Here is a 19,171-nt window from a genome sequence, read left to right as displayed (position 1 = left end):
TTCGTTAACCTGATTAGTCTTACGTCATTAAATATAGTGAAACTGTATAAAATAATACGGTATCATACTAAAAAGTTGAATATTACGGTAAATTACTGGCAGCTGTGGTTGCCAGAATTTCACAGTGGAAAATATAGTGATAATGTAGAATATATAACGGTATACTTTGTTGATAAACGTAAATATCACAATAAAGAATCATAAACCTGTTCATGGTAACTCATGTAAAAACAGCAAACATTCCATTGTCTTACGTCATTAAATACAGTGAAACTGTATAAAATAAATATCAAAAAGTTAAATATTACGGTAAAATACTGGCAGCTGTGGTTGCCAGAATTTCACCGTGGAAAATAGTGATAATACAGAATACATAACAGCATACTTCGTTGAGAAATGTAAAATTCAGAGTGAACTTTGGTTTTTGTACAATAATTACATTGAAATAAAAAACCTAATATAATGTAAACCGGTTAAAATACAATTTTAATAAGCTTGATTACCGTCTCCTATTGACAAAGCACAGAAGAGCTGTATAATACAAAACATGTTTTTTATTCAAAAGTTCATATTTACAGTAAATTATTGTCAGCTGTTGTAGCCAGAATGTCGTCTAAAAAAATTAAGGTCCAACAAATGTGGCAATAAACATAACAGTTAATATTAAATAATCAAATTAATGACTAAAAAGGCACTGATCTAATTAATATCAAACTTAATACAACCAAAAACAAATAAGTACAAAATAAACAGTCAAATAATTTTTTTTTTTTTTTTTTTTTTTTTTTTAAATACTTGATACTTGCAGTGGTTGACAAAGTTTTTTTATCCAGACTTGATAGTAAAAGGGCTTTCAAAACAGTCTGATGGTGTCTGAGGAACTGGAACAGGTTTTGGATTCAATATGTTTGAGGACTTGGATGCAAGTCTTGTCAGATGCTCAGTGTAGATTAGCGTTCTTTCCTTGCAGTCTGAAAGCAAATGCAAAGCACAGTAAAGCAAACTGGCCATTTCAAAAACAAACAGACATGTATCAAGCAAATATACAATCTTACATTTAATAGAGCCGACACAATCATATAATGATTTACAATTGTGATGCATTGCAATGCGGACATAAAGCATTCTTAATCCTGATCAAAAGTTTAAGACCACTTGAAAAATGGCAAAAAAAAAAAAAAAAAAAAATAATAATTTACACAACAAAAAAAAACAAAACAAAACAAAACAAAACAAAAAAAACATCTTTTGCATGGTTTGATCTTAACAAGGTTCCAACATGCAACAAGCACAAATGGGAGGTAGACAAAACATTTAACAAACTTAAACTGACACAGGCTGTTTTACAGCTGATCAAAAGTTTGGGAGCACATGCCTTTAAAAGGCCAAATCTGTGCAAAAATGTGGATTCATTGTCATTTTCTGTCAGGTAGTCACATTGTCATGACATTCTGATGGCAAAAGCAAAAAACTTTCCTTTTTGAACGTGGTCGGGTTGTTGAACTGCATAAGCAGGGTCTCTCACAGTGCGCCATTGCTGCTGAGGTGGGACGCAGTAAGACAGTCATTTGGAATTTCTTAAATCATCCTGAGGGTTATGGGAAAAAAAAAGTCAAGTGGAAGACCCCCCAAAAAATCCTCAACCCAAATTAAGGCCATTACTGGTGCTGACTGCAGCCCCATAACCATCAAACGGCATCTGAGACTGAAGGGCTTCAAAAACAAATTCTCTGATGAGAAAAAAAAAATAAAATAAACTTGATGGTCCTGATGGTTTTCAACGTTATGAGCATGATAAGCAGATTCCACCTGAGATGTTTTCTACAGTGGAGGGGGCACCATAATGGTGTGGGGTGCTTTTTCCTTCAGTGGGACAGTGGAGCTTCAGGAGGTGCAGGGGTGTCAAATGGCTGCTGGCCATCTCCAGATCTTGCAGAGAGCCTCCCTCATGACTGAGGGCCCTTGTCTGTGTGGTAACGACTGGGTTTTTCAACAGGACAACGCTACAGTACACAATGCCTGCAGGACCATGGACTTCTTCTAGGAGAAGAACATCACTCTTTTGGACCATCCTGCGTCTTCCCCTGATCTAAATCCTTCGTGTGGCCGTCCTCACCACTCGGAGAAATGTTCCCACTCACCTCATGGATGAAGTGATCAACAATAACAGTGAACCTATTCATTACGGAGTTCAAGTTTGGAACTTTGATTTCTGTTTGGGGGGGGTTTACCCATGTTTTTTGGAGGTGTGGTCCTAAACTTTTGATCAGCTGTAAAACAGCCTGTTTCAGTTTAAGCTTTATTTTCAATAAATTACATGCTCAAAAAATGTTTTGCTTCACTCCCATTTCTTCTTGTTGCATGTTGAAGCTCTACTTGGAACCTTATCAACCTCTTAAGTCCCAAACCTACCTGATCTCTTGCTTTCTGCCCCCGTATCAGGGGGCGTTGGGGCTTAAGAGGTTAGATCCAACCATGCAAAATATGATTTTTTGCCATTTTTCAAATGGTCTTAAACTTTTAATCAGGACTGTACAAGCAAAAAATTACAGCAATTTGTTTTCTTCAGCCACTTCAGTCACAGTGGACCAACAAGTGCAGTCTGTTCAGACAGGTTTTGAGCAATAAAAAAAAAAAAAAGTAGCTTGTATGTAACCTCCTTTATTTGTTGATGAAAACAAACAAACTGAAATGACGTTATCGTGATGCACTGGGATATTGAATTGTATCGTTGACATGATAATTGCAATTGAATTGAAATGCGAGTAGGTAGGGTAGGGTAAGGTACCAAAACACGATACCTTTTTAGTACTGACTGAAAACATTGAGTAGGTATTGATACAGAAAAATATAATATTTTTCGGCGCAAAATTTCTGTACTTTTCCGGTTATTGAGCCTCACAGGTCCTTTTCTTCTACTGCCTGTGCATCACATGCCAGCAGTGGCTTTGCACATGCGCGATTCATTTGCAGTCTGGATGCAGTGGGGTAAAAATCATCTGTTCCATCTTCCACTCTGTCACCAATTATGAGAGGCAACAGCCTTAAAAAGTTCCAGTTTCGTATTAACTGTCCTGAGAGTTTGAGGACTGACCTCAGATGGCTTTGAAGAGGTACCAGAGTCAGAGTATTTAAACTATTTAATGCTCCGATTCAGAATGGACAGAATGAACCATTCTGTGTCCTAAACAAATTGTCAAACCTGGTGACAGGTGAAAATATTTTAAACAGTTGAAAACTGACTCAAACTTTACTCCTATATCTGGTGTACCTTCAGTCTTTAGGCATTCAACAGGAGAGTTGTAAATCTCTATGGTGCATTCTGCTCCACACTGATTTGGATCTGAAAAACAGATTGCGTCATTAAACAATATCTACAGAAATGGTGTACGACTAAAGCAGAGGCCACCTGTGCAATGTGAGCCCAAATTATCTCCAGCATGCAAAACAAGGTTCCTTTAACTACAGTTTTATCTATTTATTTCCATAACTTAAAAGGTTAAAAACTTCACAGGCATCTTGGTATAGCAGTAGTTTGAAACATAATGGATTTTGGTTAAAAAAAAAAAAGAAAAAAAAAAAAAGTACTTTGAATATTTTACCATCACTAATGTCACACAGTACATCTGATGAAGACTCAGCTCATTGCTCACCTGTTCCACATCTCTGCCTCAAATCAGAGTCTAACAAATATTTCAAAGTCTCTCTTAGAGGTACATAGTATGCAAACTGATCGGTTCTATTCTCACTTTGTCCTAAAAAAATTTTCTTGGGCTCCACATAGTTCAACATCTGTATGAAGGACTGTTCTGGAGTATGTTGTCCTCACTGGCTCTCTATGACATGCAGAAAACAGCCTGGATCCCTTGACCGCCTTACAAAGCTTGGCAATAACCTCATCAGATAATGTTTCAGTTTTTAGGAGTGTAGTGAGCAATTCAGAGTATATGACTGACCCAACTCATGTATTTTTTTAAAATTTCTTCTACAATGGTCAGGATGGCAGAAGCAGGTTGCAATGAAATACATAACCCCTCAGTGACTTCACTGACTTGTAACAGAAATCAAAAAGGAACATTGTCTTCAGCTGCTCCTGGTAAATTAAAATGGTGTTTCACAGTAAAGCTAGCTAAAATCTTCAACCTGCTGCATTAGCATGAACTTTCCAGAAAACTAAACAGGACTGAAGGCAAAGCCTGTGACAGAGGAATGCTTTCAACGCAACAAGAAAACTGACCAAGCGAACTATGGTTACAGCTGATAGACGTTTCACATCTAATGATATACTTACATTGAAATAGAAGGTTCAGTGCAGGGTGCTGCTGACAGTCCCTTGCTGAGCGGAGTCTGGACCGTTAGAAGTGGCGCTCTCTTCTTCTTCGTTGGTTTGGCGGACTACACGCTTCCAAGGAGTATTGGTGCCCCTCTGCTGTTGCAGTACCTCAGTCAGACAGCTCTCTCTGTGACAATAATAGTACCCTCCTTTAAAATATAGAGGTAACGGTTTAGACACGTGATGCATTGTCTCCAAAACGTGCATATAAATGAGACTTTTTAAACTGATTGTTACAGCTTTTATAATACATTCTTTGACTGCTCTTGACCTTGCAAACTACACTTATTTGGTATTTCATTTTTATCAATCAGTTTTAATTTCAGCAGGTGGTATCACACTCAAACAGACTGAACAGTGGTAAATCCATGATTTAAATCTCCTGTTCCACCACATCCCAAAGGTGCCCTTGGTTTGGGATCTGGTTAACGTGGAGGCTGATGGAGTTCAGTGAAGTCATTGTGATGTTTAAGAATCCAGTTTGACATGATCACAGTTTCGTGATATTGTGCATCATCCTGCTTGAAGTAGTCATCAGAAGATGGGTACACAGTGGTCATAAACGGATAGACATGAATGATGGAAGTTCGAGGAGAGGAGTAGGCAATTAACTAAGAAAAATTATGTTTAATGATCAAACCAAGTTAACTGATGAATCCCTGAGATTCTAAATCTTAATGTAATTTTTTTTGCAATGATAAGGAAGATTAAAACAATCACTTGTGACTCATGATGTGCATTAAAGGGTTAAAAAAAACACTGTAAAAGCACACAAACTGGGTTTTTTTTTGTTCTACAATAGAAAATGGCCTTTTGCCATTAATTATGCCACAAAATATTTTTTTCATTGTAAATAGCTGTCTTATATACTTGGTGAGACTGTAGAACTTAAATATATATATACATTTTATTTTTAGTAATTGATCGTATTTACTGTTAAGATATACTGTTTTATCAAACAGTCTGAGCTTGTTAATATAAAGAAAATGTCACTAATTTTCACAATAATTCTAACGTTTTGACATTTTGTTAAAATTAAAAGTACGGTATGTTTTGTGTAATTAATATACAGTTGTAAATTGTAAATTCAAGTGGAAAAAGCAGGAAAGATTATCATTCATACAGATTATGTAAATTGTAGGGCAATTAATCGTAAATAATGTTAGATTTTTCCTGTTTTCAAAGACAATTTGCCATATTACTGTAAATTTAACATATTAGCAGTGTAAAAATAAAAGCAAATCACTGTTTGTCAATTTATAGACATTTAATACAATCATTTACTCTTTTTGATTTAATGGTAATTTACCGTTGCCATTTTACAGTTAGTTATACGTACATTTCTTACAGTGCATGGGCAATTTGTGTGTTTTTTTTCTGTTACATAATATTTGAAGGAAATTCTTTACAATAAGTTCTTTCTTTTCTTAACTGTTTCATTTATGGAATTGCTCAGATAAACCGTTTTTAAAAAAGCCTAGGAGTTAAGCGATTAATATGTGTGATTCAGTTAATGTGGATGATCTGCAACAATATGATTAAATTGTTTAAATTGTTTGTAAATCCCACTATTTTTTTTTTTTTAAATGTGTGATGATATCTTATCTACAACACTTGAAAAGCTGAGGTACAAAGAAAACTCTTTAGCTTCAAATCAACCCTGAGACCATCGCACAGCCCTGCTGCCATTAAACCCATCTGCCACATTTACAGTGTACAGAGTTCCTATCTCAGCTTTTGCAGAAGCCTATACCAAGGGAATCTGTGTTACATTAATCAAGGCTTTGATTAATTAAATAAGTAACAGTGAGGTGAGCCACAGTCAGCGGCCCTTAAATGTTCAGTTTCTGTGGTGTATGTCAGGACAAGATTTTGAGTGTGAATAAAATGGTAAGTGGTTTCAATTTAGTTCATTATTAGAACCAGTTGGCTTCTCCCAAAATGTAACTAAGTTCTGTTATTGTGCATGGAAATAGTTATTTTACATTAACTGAGCACTACATCTAAACCCCCCCAATCCCCCCCAAAAAACCGCAACACTTGAGATGAGCTAAAATAAGTAAGCTTATTTACCAAACAAAAATTTGTTATATATATTTTACAGAATTCCGTAAAATAGACAACATTGGTTTTGTTTTCTGAAATTATAGGTATCATAAAATAAGAATGTCCTCCTTAAAAAAAAAAAAAAAAAAAAAAAAAAAATCTCATAGATCATTTGTACAGGCACATTTTTACAACCAACACCTATGTTTTAAAATTACCTCTAGCTGTCATGCAGAGAAGAACACCTGAATATCGCGTTCAGTTTTCTCCAGGACATTTAAAAAGACGGAAATATAGATTCGTCAGATCTGTGTTTTGGTAACTGTGGGTCAAATGAAATATGATTCTGTTTATTTAAAAAAAGATCACACATTAATTATTAAGTTTATTTTGTTTATATAAATATGAATGGGGTACTGATAACTATCAGGGGATTCTCTGATAAAAGAGAACAAACGACTAATTGTATGTTTACTGAGGCAGCATACGCAGGACAATTTTTTTTTAGCCTGTCTTGTCTGGCAGCCTTTGCAATCAGAATTATGATCTGAATGTTTTGCCGTGCCAAACGTATTTGCTGTTTGAAGATGAGCTCTATAAACTCTGGGTTTCTATTGTTTGGGTCTCATTTTAATTTTATTTTGTGTAGTTATTTATTTGATTAAAATATTATTATTATTATTATTATTATTATTATTATTATTATTTATTTATTTATTAAACCTACAAGTAAACTATGGCGATGATAGTGCTGGCATTCAAGGAAAAAGGACAAAAGAAAAAAGAAAGGTAGAAAATGGGAGAATTATAATAAGAGGACAGAACACAAGTGGAAAAACATAACTGGAAGAGAAAAATATGAAACACAGATATTGCTGTGTGTTAAATGGTAAATGGACTGATTCTTATATAGCGCTTTTCTGAATGCATCGGAGGGCAATTTGGGGTTAGTATCTTGCCCAAGGACACTTGACATGCAGACTGGGGAAGCCTAGGATCGAACCACCAACCTTCCGATCAGTAGGTGACCTGCTCTACCACCTGAGCCACAGCCACCCACTCTGTTGTGTTGTGTGTGTGAGACTGTCTCTTTGTCACAAAAGATATTTGATAATGAGGGTGAGAAGCACCAACAATGTCCCCTATGAACCAGACAGAGAAAGACCCAGGAAACACCAGCCATCCGCAGCCCCCCCAAGACTACTAAAAGCTTAAAAAAAAAAAAAAAAAAAAAAAAGGAGGGAGACACCTCAATTCTCAAAGCCAAGGGCCCCAAAGAACCAGAGGTAACAGGTAGTCTAGAACACCAGAGGCTGGGCATCTAGGTTGAGTATCTTGATATCCCGTCAGCTTGCTGCCTGTTCGTTGGAGTTTCCCTGGTGGACGAGGGGGTTTATTTCCTGCGACTTGGGGCCCTGATTACCATCTGCACTTATATGCCAAATGACAGTTCAGAGTACCCGGCCTTCTTGGAGTGACTGATGGAGTTCTTGTCATGATCCAGGCTCGTGTGTCAGTCTTTTGGGTGCGTTTTTCCACTTAGCCCAGGGGTGGAACTACAGCTTCAGTAGCCAAACTTTGTGTTTCTCGTGTCCACCTCTCCTCACCTGCAGCTCATCGGCAACAGTCCACCAGCTGTATTTAGGACCAGCTCAAGCCTCCACCCTCCGCCAAATCGTCATCTACGCTAACTCATTACCTTTACAAACACTCACCTGCTACCTGCTGCTGCTGCCTCCATCGGCTTTCTCGATTTAAAGTAACAAGACCAGAATTCACTTTCCTGCCTTTCTGCCCACTGCAGCTCAGTATTGCTCTGGAACAGATAGGAGAGGTTGATTAGTGTGTTTCGTTGTTCTGTTACTCTCACTGGCAGTCAATTGGCAAACCTCCCCTCCCTCAGGCACCTCCGTTCATCACCTTTCCAATAAGCATTCACTCCTCGTTCGTCCTTACACTCACCTTGACCCTGTGCTTGGAAACACCTCATCTCTCCCTCTGTCACTCCCAAATCCACACTTGACTAAGAATTACCGGTCTTCAATAAAACTTTAAATTATGGTCTATGGTGTCTGTCTGTGCTACTTGAAAAATTCAGTGCTGATAAAGGCAACGACAGTGAGACCTGGATGGGGTTTGATTGGGAGGAATGGCTGAACCCGAGTTCAGCCATCCCAGAGAAGTTCATAGTAGAGCCACTACTCCTTCACAGTCATGATCCAGCTGAGTGCTGGGTTTTCCAGCGTGCCAGTGAATCCACCACTGGGCAGAGTCACCACACTGTCTCGTTTGCTGCCCCTGTAAGTAATCAGTCGGCAGGCTTTTAATGCCATCGCTCAAACACTCCTAGCTGGAACATCAATTAACCCTTGTTAGTGAAAGCCACCGTTAGGTAATTCTCGTCATAGTAGTTTTGGAGCTAATGTTGTTTTTCTACTCACAGCAGGCTCACAAATGTCGGGATGACGCCATCATTTTACCTTCCCTTCGCACAGCCTCTGATCTGCTCGCTGTTTTCGGCATTTACTCGCCTGCCTGCCTGCCTCCCCCCTGACTTTTCCCTTTTGGACTCTGCTACAGCACTCTTAGTGTGACTCTTATTTCATGCTTTCATCTTTTATGACTGAGTGAATTGCTGAAATTGCCATAGTATAGTTTAGTGCTTCATAGTTCTGCTCTTGTTCATAATGTAATTAAAAAGTAATATTATAGTTTTGTATCTAGCGACTCTGAGTTTCTTTCCTGTCATAGTGTGTGTTTACTCTGTCTTTTACTCCCAAGAGTTTGTAGCATCTTTTTGGTTTTTAGTTTGAGTTACTCCAGAGGTTAGATTCATTCCTCTTGCCTTTTGTTCATGTTTAGTGTTTTTGCATTTAACCATTTTCCCCTGTGTGTCACCTTCACTTGCTGAAATAAAATCTTGCTTTTTACTGATCCTATGAGTGGTGTCTGCACCTGAGTCCTTTAACCTGTGTTGGACGCCTGGCCGTGACAACAGCAAATGGAGCCATTTGAGGTGGTTTGGGGATTTGATTAGGATCCCTCCTTGGTGTAAAGTGTAGGGGTGTGATTAAAAAATTGATTTCTCAATTCAAATCGATTTTAGTTTCAATAATTGATGGTAGCGCGCTAGGTTGCAGCGGCCAGACCGGGTCCAAACCATGGTGCGATTTTCGTGTTTTTACACAAGTTCTATTTGAGTCCTGGTTTAATATATAGCTGTAATGTGCATCAGAACTACAGACAAACACGTCTATAACTGCCAAACACTTCTGGATTTAGAAAAATACCAGCAAACTCAACCAGATGGAGACACGCTGGAGAAACTACGCTGCTACGCCAATCTGCAAGCTCTGAACAGATGGGTTACGCCGCCACTACATCTCAGTGTCCCCCCAGAAGTCCATCGAAAACCATGTGTGAGGGAGCAGAAGCGTGGTAAGCGAGCCGGGATCGATGTTAAGCTAAAAGCTAACTGTAGCCAACCAGCACTCCCATCACTTCTGCTCTCCAACATACAGTCCATAGAAAACAAACTGGACTGTTAGAGTCTACTACTAAACTCACGGAAAGAAATAAGACAGTTGTGTTCTTACTTTTACTGAAAAATGGCTGCACTGAGGCATCGCAGACGACGCTATCCAGCTAGACAGGCTAGCTAGCTAACGTGCCGACAGAGACCCCTATCATCGGGCAAGACACGCAGCAGTGTGTGTTTACATGAATAACAGCTGGTGTAGGAATGCAGCGATTGTGTCTGTGCACTGCTCAGAACTTGTGGAGGTCTCAGCACATGCAGGCCGTTTATATCCCAAGAGTTTACTGTGGTGATCATTGTTGCTCTTTATATCCCACCTAGTGCTAGCACTAATGCTAAAGCTAGTGGAGCACTAGTCAACTCTGCAGATCACTTATAATCTTGTAAACAGCCCACCCTGACGGCTTCTTTATCGTCGCTGGGGATTTAAACAACGTCACACTTAAATTAGTTCTACCCAAATTTCATCAAAATGTTTACTTTGCAACAAGAGGGGGCAACATGTTAGACCTTGTTTACACAAACATCCAGGATGCATACAAGGTTTCACCCCTCCCCTACATTGGACAATCAGACCACATCTCCATACTTCTCACCCCAGTCTACAGACCCATAAACAAACAGATCAGACCAACCTTCAGAGGGGTGAGAACATGGCCAGAGGGGGCCGTACCCGTTCTGCAAGATTGCTTTGAATAAGCAGACTGGGATATGTTTAGAGAAGCCGCTACATACACCTGGAGGAGTAAACAACCTCAGCGACCAGCTACCTCAGCAAATGCATTGAGGATGTCACTGTCTCCAAGACCGTCATCACCTATGCAAACCATAAACCATTTGAACCATAAACGGCTCTCTGCAAAGCTACACAACCTGATGAAAATTAGAGACTCTCTTGAAGTCCGACAATAGAGAAGCCTACACTACAGCCAGACCAGACCTATCACGGGCCATCCAATTGGCAAAGCGGGAGTATGCAGATAAGATCAACACACACTTCACAAGTTTAAAGGACACTCTGCGCTTGTGGCAGGGCATTCAAACAATCACGGGCTACAAGCCAACACCTTCAGCATGCAGTAGTGATCCCTCCCTGACTGACAAACTGAATGACTTCTTTGCACGTTTTGAGGCAGAGAACAAAGACTTCGCAGAGTAAACCCGCGAAAGACTGCAGGACCTGACAACATACCTGGCTGGGTACTTCGAAAGTTTGCTGACCAGCTTGCAGGCATCTTCATGGACATCTTAAATACATCACTGAGCTCAGCTTTGGTACCTGCATGCCTCAAAACCACGAAAATCATCCCAGTGCCAAAGTCCACTGTGTCCTGCCTCAATGACTACCGGCCAGTGGCACTTACGCCAATCATCAAAAAGTGCTTTGAGAGGCTGTTATTGAGGCAAAACTCATTTTCCACTGAATCTGGACCTGTTACAATTTTCTTGCCGCCCACTTATGCCAGAATGCTGTTTATTGACTTCAGCTCAGCATTCATCACAGTCATTCCCCAGAAGTTGGTAAAGAAGTTGGACCTATTAGGAATAAACACCACTCTCTGCAATTGGATCTTGGACTTCCTAACTGATAGGCCCCAGTCCGTCTCCATAGGAAATAAAACCTCCAAAGTCCTCAGACTGATTACAGGATTCCAGCAGGGCTGTGTGCTTATTCCAATGCTGGTCACCCTGTTAACACATGACTGTACTGCACAGTACAGCTCAAATCACGTCATCAACTTTGCAAATGACACAACAGTGGTGGGTCTCATCACCAACAACAATGAGTCTGAATACAGAAAGGAGGTACAATACCTGGTGGACTGGTGTCAGAATAACAACCTGTCTCTAAATGTTCAGACCACTGAGAATGTCCTCTGCTGCTACACTATCTGGTATGTGAACTGCACTTTTGCTGAAAATAAGTCTCTGCAGCGGATAGTGAGGACAGCAGAGAGGATCATTGGAGGCCTTCTCCCAGACCATCTCCCAACTCTACGACAAACACATCATCGGACGTGCGAACATGCACTGTTGTCCCTCTTTCCATTTGGCACACAGCATCAAAATCCATAATGAACAGACACTGCAAGAGTTTCTTCCCCCAAGCAGTCAGAGCCCTCAACTCACTACCACCAAACTGATATACACAAACATCTTTACAAACACCTTACAGTACTCACCAAAAGACTCAAAACAACAAAAACGTCCACAAATCCACTACAAACTGGACGTTGGAACATCATGCTTATTTGCACTCAGTCACATAGTTACTGAAAACATCTAAATTATACTATATTTGCACAACTTACACATGTCTTCGTCCTGTCTTGTCTACCATATCCTGACCATAACTTGAACCTGGTATTCAATACCTATTGCACGATCCGTTTTGCATAATTTCTGTCCTGTCTGTTTATTGTATAGTTAGTATTGTATAGTTAATAATTAGTACTTTATCCCTTAATTTTACCCAAATTTAGCATGTTATTTATTTGTAATTCCTAGTTTTATCTCCTGGAGATATATCTTTTCTATACGTAAATGGACCATGGGGGGCTTGAGGTGAAACAGCATTTCGGTATGCTGTATACTGTTGTATTGACAATAAAGTTCTTTACTGTAATGTGATATCGATTGATTAAATCCTGAATGAATTTTAAAAAAAAAAATGTATGTTGCCAGAAACGCTAGAATCTCAGGTTAAAGCTCACAAAACTATCTCAACAACCACCAAACAGCTAAGACGGCAAATCATAGCAGGTAAACAGATTCCACACAAAGATGTGCGCCCCGTACCCAACGGCACATACGCAGACATGCCATCGGGTACTGAAAGCCGACATCTCACAGATTCTGAAGCTGCAGGTTTCGTCACTGTCCGACCAAAACTCACTGAACCACCAGCAAAAGATCACAACTGAGCTTCACATTTGAAAAACATTGTCATAAATTCCCTCTTAATTCCTGCACAGCTCCCTCTGTGTACTCAGACCAGTTTACCATCAAAAATCTGTTTTCTTGTTTTCTGCATTATCTGTTTGCTTATTACACACCAGTCTACTGTTATGTTCCGCGCTGTCATCCGCTGTTTTTTTTTCTTTTTTAACATGACGTCCGACAATAAAGCATCATTTCTGCTGTTCAATACTGAAGAAATTTAAACTTTGACAAATTATGCCAAATTGCAAAATGCTTAGCTATGTCTCTTATAAAACCTCTAACTTTGCTCTGCTTCACTTAAGGAAACCATGAATCAATATGAACATTACCTGATGCTGCTTAAGTTTTTAATCTACTGCAGAAGATTTTTAAGGTTATTTGCTATAAAAAGTCAGGCCAGGAAAACTGCTTCATGTTGTTCCATGTTTTATCCTCAGTTACTTTGACACAAAGGCATCTGCTGTGATGCTTACACCTCAGATGAAGTCTCTCAAGTGTCGGCTTTGTTTTTATACATAGACAGTCAGAAATATTATAATTCTGAAAATTTATCAGTAAATATCCATATTTTTACATCTGAGTAAAAATTGAATTGAATCAAATTAATTTGAATTGGGACCTTTTGAATCAGAAACAAATCAATTATAGAAATGTTGTGGCTAATACACACTGATGTCATGCACAACACCCACATTGCATGAGCGTCAGGGACATTGCCTCTGGATTGGTAGACTGCAGAGAGCGTGTTCCAGCTTCAGGGGGAAATCACACTTCTCAGCTTCCCTTGGAAGTCTATTCGAGGGTACTGGAATAGACTTCAGGCATTTTACTATGGTTCTCATGGTATGCTGTAGTGAGTGCTTTAGGAGTATTGGTATCAGGCCCCTTGTCGTGCACTACACCTGCCCAACCCAATTTGTTCTTTTTTTTTTTTTTTTTTTTTTTTTTTTTTAACATAGGGCCAGGCTGGATATTAAATGTTGTGGGGTGGGGTGGGGTGGCTGTAGCTCAGGTGGTGGAGCGGGTTACATAAAGTTGTATAAAGCGCTTTGAATGCTCAGTGAGAGTAGAAAAGCGATATGTAAGAACCAGTCCATTTACCATTTAAATCACTAGGGATGGGTATCGAAACCCAGTTGTTGTTGAGAACCGCTTCCCACTGTTTCAATTCCTTGGAATTGTTTGCCATTTTTGCAAACGATTCCCTTATCGATTCCAGTCGCCCCGAATGATGTCACCACGTTGCGGAGCGTCATTTACCTGGCAGGGCGCCTAAGCGGCTCAAACCCTCAAAAGTTTGGTTATACTTTACGAGAACGGATGACAACAGGGCAACTTGCAAAGTAGATATTTGATTTAAAGGAGGAAACACTACGAATATGCAAAAGCATTTGCTCACAAAACACGCGATAACCTTAAATGAATGTCGTGTTTTTAATTCCGCTCCGGACTCGTGAATCTCAACCCAGCAGCAGCGGTAACGTTTGCACGTCCTCTCCCGTTAATACGGCAGGTAAATAATCAACTAACAGTGCATTTTATGTTGCGTGATCTGCCTTATTACAAAACCTGCCATTACTGTGTGCTGCATTTAGGTGACCATGATGAGAGACAGACAGTCTGGCTGGCAGCTCCCGCTGCAGTCTACCGGTAGCATCTCCTTTCAGGCCAGGATAGACGAATGTCACCGAGCAGTGACTAAGTTTGTGGTCAAAGGCTTGCACCCATTTGCCACAGCAGATGCCCCCGATTTTCGGTACGTGAATGTGTTTAATTGTAGGCAGGGACATTACTGGATATTCTTGTGTAATTGCTACAGAATAATTTATGTTATACTTTGTTAATGCTACAGAAGAATATTTATTTTATTATTTTACATTTATAATTTTTTTCCTGGGGACCCTGTGACACCCCATTGAAAAGCCGTAGGCTGTGGATCTCTTAAGATCTCACCGTTGGGTTTGTAAGGCCATGTTACTCCTAAATTTCTCTCTTGTTCAAAGAGAAGATATAAAACAAAGTTCTAAGCTAATCGACCTTAGTGTTCTCCTTTTTTAAAAAGAATCAATAAGAGAATCGATAAAGAATCGAATTGTTAAACAGAATTGAAAATGGAATCGGAATCGTAAAAATCTTATCAATACCCATCCCTATAAATCACAATTTAAATTTTTGTATTTTTGCATTTATTATTATTGTCTAATATTAAAACTTGTTTGATTATGACAAATATGCAAAAAGCAAAGAACAGAAATATATAAGAGTACAAATAATTTTTCATGGAACTGTACATGTTTCAGATCATCAAAGAAATTCTACAATTCGAGAAAGGTAGGTAACATGAGTAAATAAAAAATGCATTTTTTCTGATGATTTTATTTGTTAAGGGAAAAAGGCTATCCAAACCCACCTGGTCTTATATAAAAATATTTCCCCTGAAAACTAAATACTCAAGCTATCCAAACAATGTTCTCCTATGAAATATTCCTTTAAATGGGTAAGACTAAACATTTCCATCATAATCATACATTTATGATGCTACTCTTTCCCAGCAATAAAAACACTTCTAAGGTGTAGCAATTACATGTAACATGTAAACAAAGTAAACTGGACAAACACTTGATATAAATAAAATATTAACTTAACAAAACTTGTCAAAGTTGATTTAAACTAAGATGTTATATTAAGTAATCTGTAAAAGTGCCAAACATAAACAAACCTGGGCATGAACGTAACTTTGTGCTGAACATTGGGTGAGGCGGCAAGATCTGTCTAAATAAATAAATCTAGATAGATTCCCAGATGATTAAACATGCAACTATTTTGCAGGTAATAACTGAAATGAGTAAAGAAAATCAACAACCTATTTATGCAAGATAATTCATAAGTTTATTGGGGGGGGGTTATATTAGCTAGGCCTGGTTATTGGGGCGGTCATAATCCCCCTAACCCCCCTGGAAATTATGCTCCTGAACCTGGGATAGTAAATGTTGGGAAACTACAGAATAAAAATAAGGTATGGGCAAATCAAAACAAGAATGTTAACTAAGAATTGCAAGCCTAAACTGGGGACAAATGGTGTTCTAACCCACCTTGTCACAGTTGTAATGACTAAAGCAGGATTGATGTTTACCTGCAATGTTGTCAAGGTTTATTTTTTTTTTAAATTTCAGTCCAGTTGAACATGGTGGGATTGGAAGGTATTCAGAGAAACGTATGAATGGGGATAGGCACATACTCATTGAGGTTCCCTCGGAGATTGACTTCTCCCTTCAAGTCTCCTTTGAGGAGACTATGGTCCAAATCCAATAAGAAAGCTAGACACAGCTCCTCTACATTGCACCTGCAGCTGGGGCTATTGAAAGTGATATCTGAAATTAACTTTTATTCTGGCTGGCTGACATCCCTTAAACAAGCTACTGCTCTGTGTGTGTGTGTGTGTGTGTGTGTGTGTGTGTGTGTGTGTGTGTGTGTGTGTGTGTGTGTGTGTGTGTGTGTGTGTGTGTGTGTGTGTGTGTACACCAGTATTCTACAAATTCAGGCATACAGATGCTCTCATTGAGCAGACAGCCTACTACTGCTGCCGCCTTTTCCAGCCTCATTTTCTCCCCAAATACAAGGAGACATGTAGAACCAGCTCACAGCTGATAGCCTTTGGCTTTTTGCTCTTGGTATTTTTTTTGGGGGCTTTAGTAAGGTATAAAGGGACAGAATGTAGAAATTTAAACCAATGCAACATGAAAACTGTAACATTTTAAGCACACCTGCTTTCCTGCTTTGACAGACAAAGCGCAGATGTGCTCAAAACTTTACAGCTTTCATGATACATGTATAATATTGAGTTAGTACCTGCCCCCTTCTTATTTTGCTGCGAATGAATTTTTGGTATACATTTTATAGTGATGTTTCCACCATTTGACCACTCTGGATGTTGCAGACCGTTTCATTTTACAAACATGGGTAAATAAAAGTCCTGTATTTACATTTTTCTTTTTCTAAATATTCTAAATCCTATCCCCACTTCCGGCTTTTTTCTATGCTTGAAACAATATGAACAGTTTTCAGCTGCATGTCCAGCAATGGTGCTGAAAGTATATATAACCACTCACTACAGCTATAGCCATTTGGTTCATTTCTGTGTCACCTGATGGAACAATCCCTCAGGTAACACAAAGTGCTTTTAAATCACAACTAATGTGATTGACTCAAATTAATGTCCTCTGGTTCAGGAGGTGTCAGGCCTCTGGCAGGCACAACACAGAACCAGCAGGTGCGGGGACCTCTGGCAGGGTTGACGCTGACTGGAGCTGAGCAGCACATAGGTTAGGCTCAGGCCCAGACAGCAGGGTGCAGTCCTCTGCTGGCTGAAAGAGTTCACAGAAACTCCCAACAGAGGGCGAAGTTGACTGGGTTAAGTCTCCCAGGCTCTCAGCGGAGAATGATTGCTGAGAGGGCTCAGTTCTCAGGTAGCACGGGTTGTGCTAGCTTCTTGGTCTCCAGGGGTCCAGAGTCAGCTGAGGGTTGAAGCTCAGCCTCTGGGGAGGCCCTGGGGAGAGTTACAGTCTCTAGAGAAGCCAGCTTTTGAGGGAACAAGACAGTCTTAATGAGTGCATCTCTTTGTTTAGCATGAGTGAGTAAAGAGGGCGGCTCAACAGGAAACTGGTGGTGGAGCAGGAGACTGCGCTATGGGTAGCGGGGCAAATTGTGGTGGAGGTGTAATAGGTGGTGGAGTGGTAGACTTAGCTAACGGCCACTGAACAGGGGACTGAGGTAATGGTTGAGGTGAAAATGGTGGTGGAGTTGGCTACTGAGCAACAGGCCGGGCAGCTAACTGGGCTACAGGCAGGGCAGCTAACTGAGGTAGTGGTGGTTGAGGTCTAAGTGAAGAGAGGGATGGAGTAGGTTCTCTTGAGTCTCTGAAACATGGGGTAACTAGCTGAAAGAGCTCAGAAGAAACAGTCTTTCTTCAATTCTTCTGCTCTGAGTGAACAGGTAAACAACAGTCTTTTGCAGGCTGGCTGAGCTCACCTGGGCTCTCAGCGGAAAAAGGAGCCAGAGGCGGCTCAGCTGAGTTGCCAGCGGAGGGAAGAGCGGGCTGCACTAGCTCAATAGTCTCTGGAAATGCAAGCTTAGCAGCAACAAGCACAGTTTCTAAATTTTCAGTGGCTGAGTTAACCTTTAGTTTATTTGTTTTAGTTCTAGGCTCTAAAGGAGCATGAACAGAGTCATTTGTATCTCCTGAGATGAAACAGCCCCCCCCCAGATGGAACAGAGGAGGTGTTTTTGTCACTCACCCCAGCCGGCTGCTCAGAAGTCCCAGAATCCGGCTGAGTTAAGGGATGCCGGTGGCGTGAACGACGTTTCCTCCCTGATGAGGGAACAGAGGTGATGGAGGAAACTGGTGATGGTGGAGCGATGAAGGCTTGCTCTTCATCCTCTGACCACATTGCTGCCAAGAAAGAGGCCGGTGAGTTAGGCTCAGAATGGCATGAGGAGGAATTCCGCAGCAGCTGTGTTGAGATTCCAGTCTCCAATGGCGGTCGCCAGTGTGTAGCGGAAAGCTCCGTGCGCCGCACTGAGGAAAAATAAACTAACAGGCAGGCAAAACAGGTAACGGAACACACAGCAACATCCGAGGGTGAGCAGACATTAACGACGCAACAGAGAGCAAAGGAAAACACGGGGTTTATGTACACTGTGGAGTAATCAGGGAATGGGAAACAGGAGGGAGACACAGCTGAGAGAAATTAGACTAACGAGACAGGAGAGAAGTAGAACTGAACACTCTGACATCAGACTGGGACTATCAAAATAAAACAGGAAACACGAAACGAATCACAAAGACACAGACTTGACACTGAGAGGCAAACTGAAAGAATATAACACATGGAACCCAGGGACGACAGAGACTTAAAGAATTAACATCAAACTAAACTCATGACCTGAACCAAACCGAAGCCTAGAATAATAATAAGCAAAACAGCACATCTCAAGAATCAGAACATAAATCATAATCCAGAAAAACATCAAAATATGAGAAACAGAAAATGCTGGGTCAAAATGACCCAGAACCGTGACAACGCCAGGCCTGGCCCATATCTGGATGAAGTACCACTTACTATGCCAGAAGTCAGCCAGCAGTGCCGGCTTGACACCAGATCTGGGCCAGACCTGTCTGCTATGTGGGATCATCACCCCTACCTTGTAATATATTGTAATACATCATCACATAAAGGACTTTAACTTAATGCTGCATTTGCAGGAATATTGTTATTTAATCCCTCCTTTAGCACCATTGCAAACAGCCATCA

The 19,171-nt window shown here is 40.1% G+C and overlaps 1 long non-coding RNA gene across 2 annotated transcripts; it reads right to left on the bottom strand.

Annotated features, from left to right (window-relative positions):
- Positions 1-536: 536 nt before the first annotated feature.
- On the bottom strand, positions 537-18,840 carry LOC120435682. 2 transcript variants are annotated; one of them, XR_005609829.1, is made up of 5 exons: positions 18,155-18,840; positions 8,095-8,195; positions 4,292-4,482; positions 3,272-3,343; positions 537-971 (listed from the first exon to the last, which is right to left on the bottom strand). It is a non-coding gene; the product is annotated as an uncharacterized LOC120435682 (long non-coding RNA). The 2 variants fall into 2 exon arrangements; XR_005609830.1 differs by lacking the exon at positions 8,095-8,195.
- Between the last annotated feature and the right edge of the window lie 331 nt (positions 18,841-19,171).

The sequence above is a fragment of the Oreochromis aureus genome, linkage group 22 (genome assembly GCF_013358895.1).
Source record: "Oreochromis aureus strain Israel breed Guangdong linkage group 22, ZZ_aureus, whole genome shotgun sequence".
In the NCBI taxonomy this organism is placed as follows: domain Eukaryota; kingdom Metazoa; phylum Chordata; class Actinopteri; order Cichliformes; family Cichlidae; genus Oreochromis; species Oreochromis aureus.
Note: the sequence above shows the minus strand (reverse complement) of the source record. Positions and strands in the feature narration are given on the sequence as shown.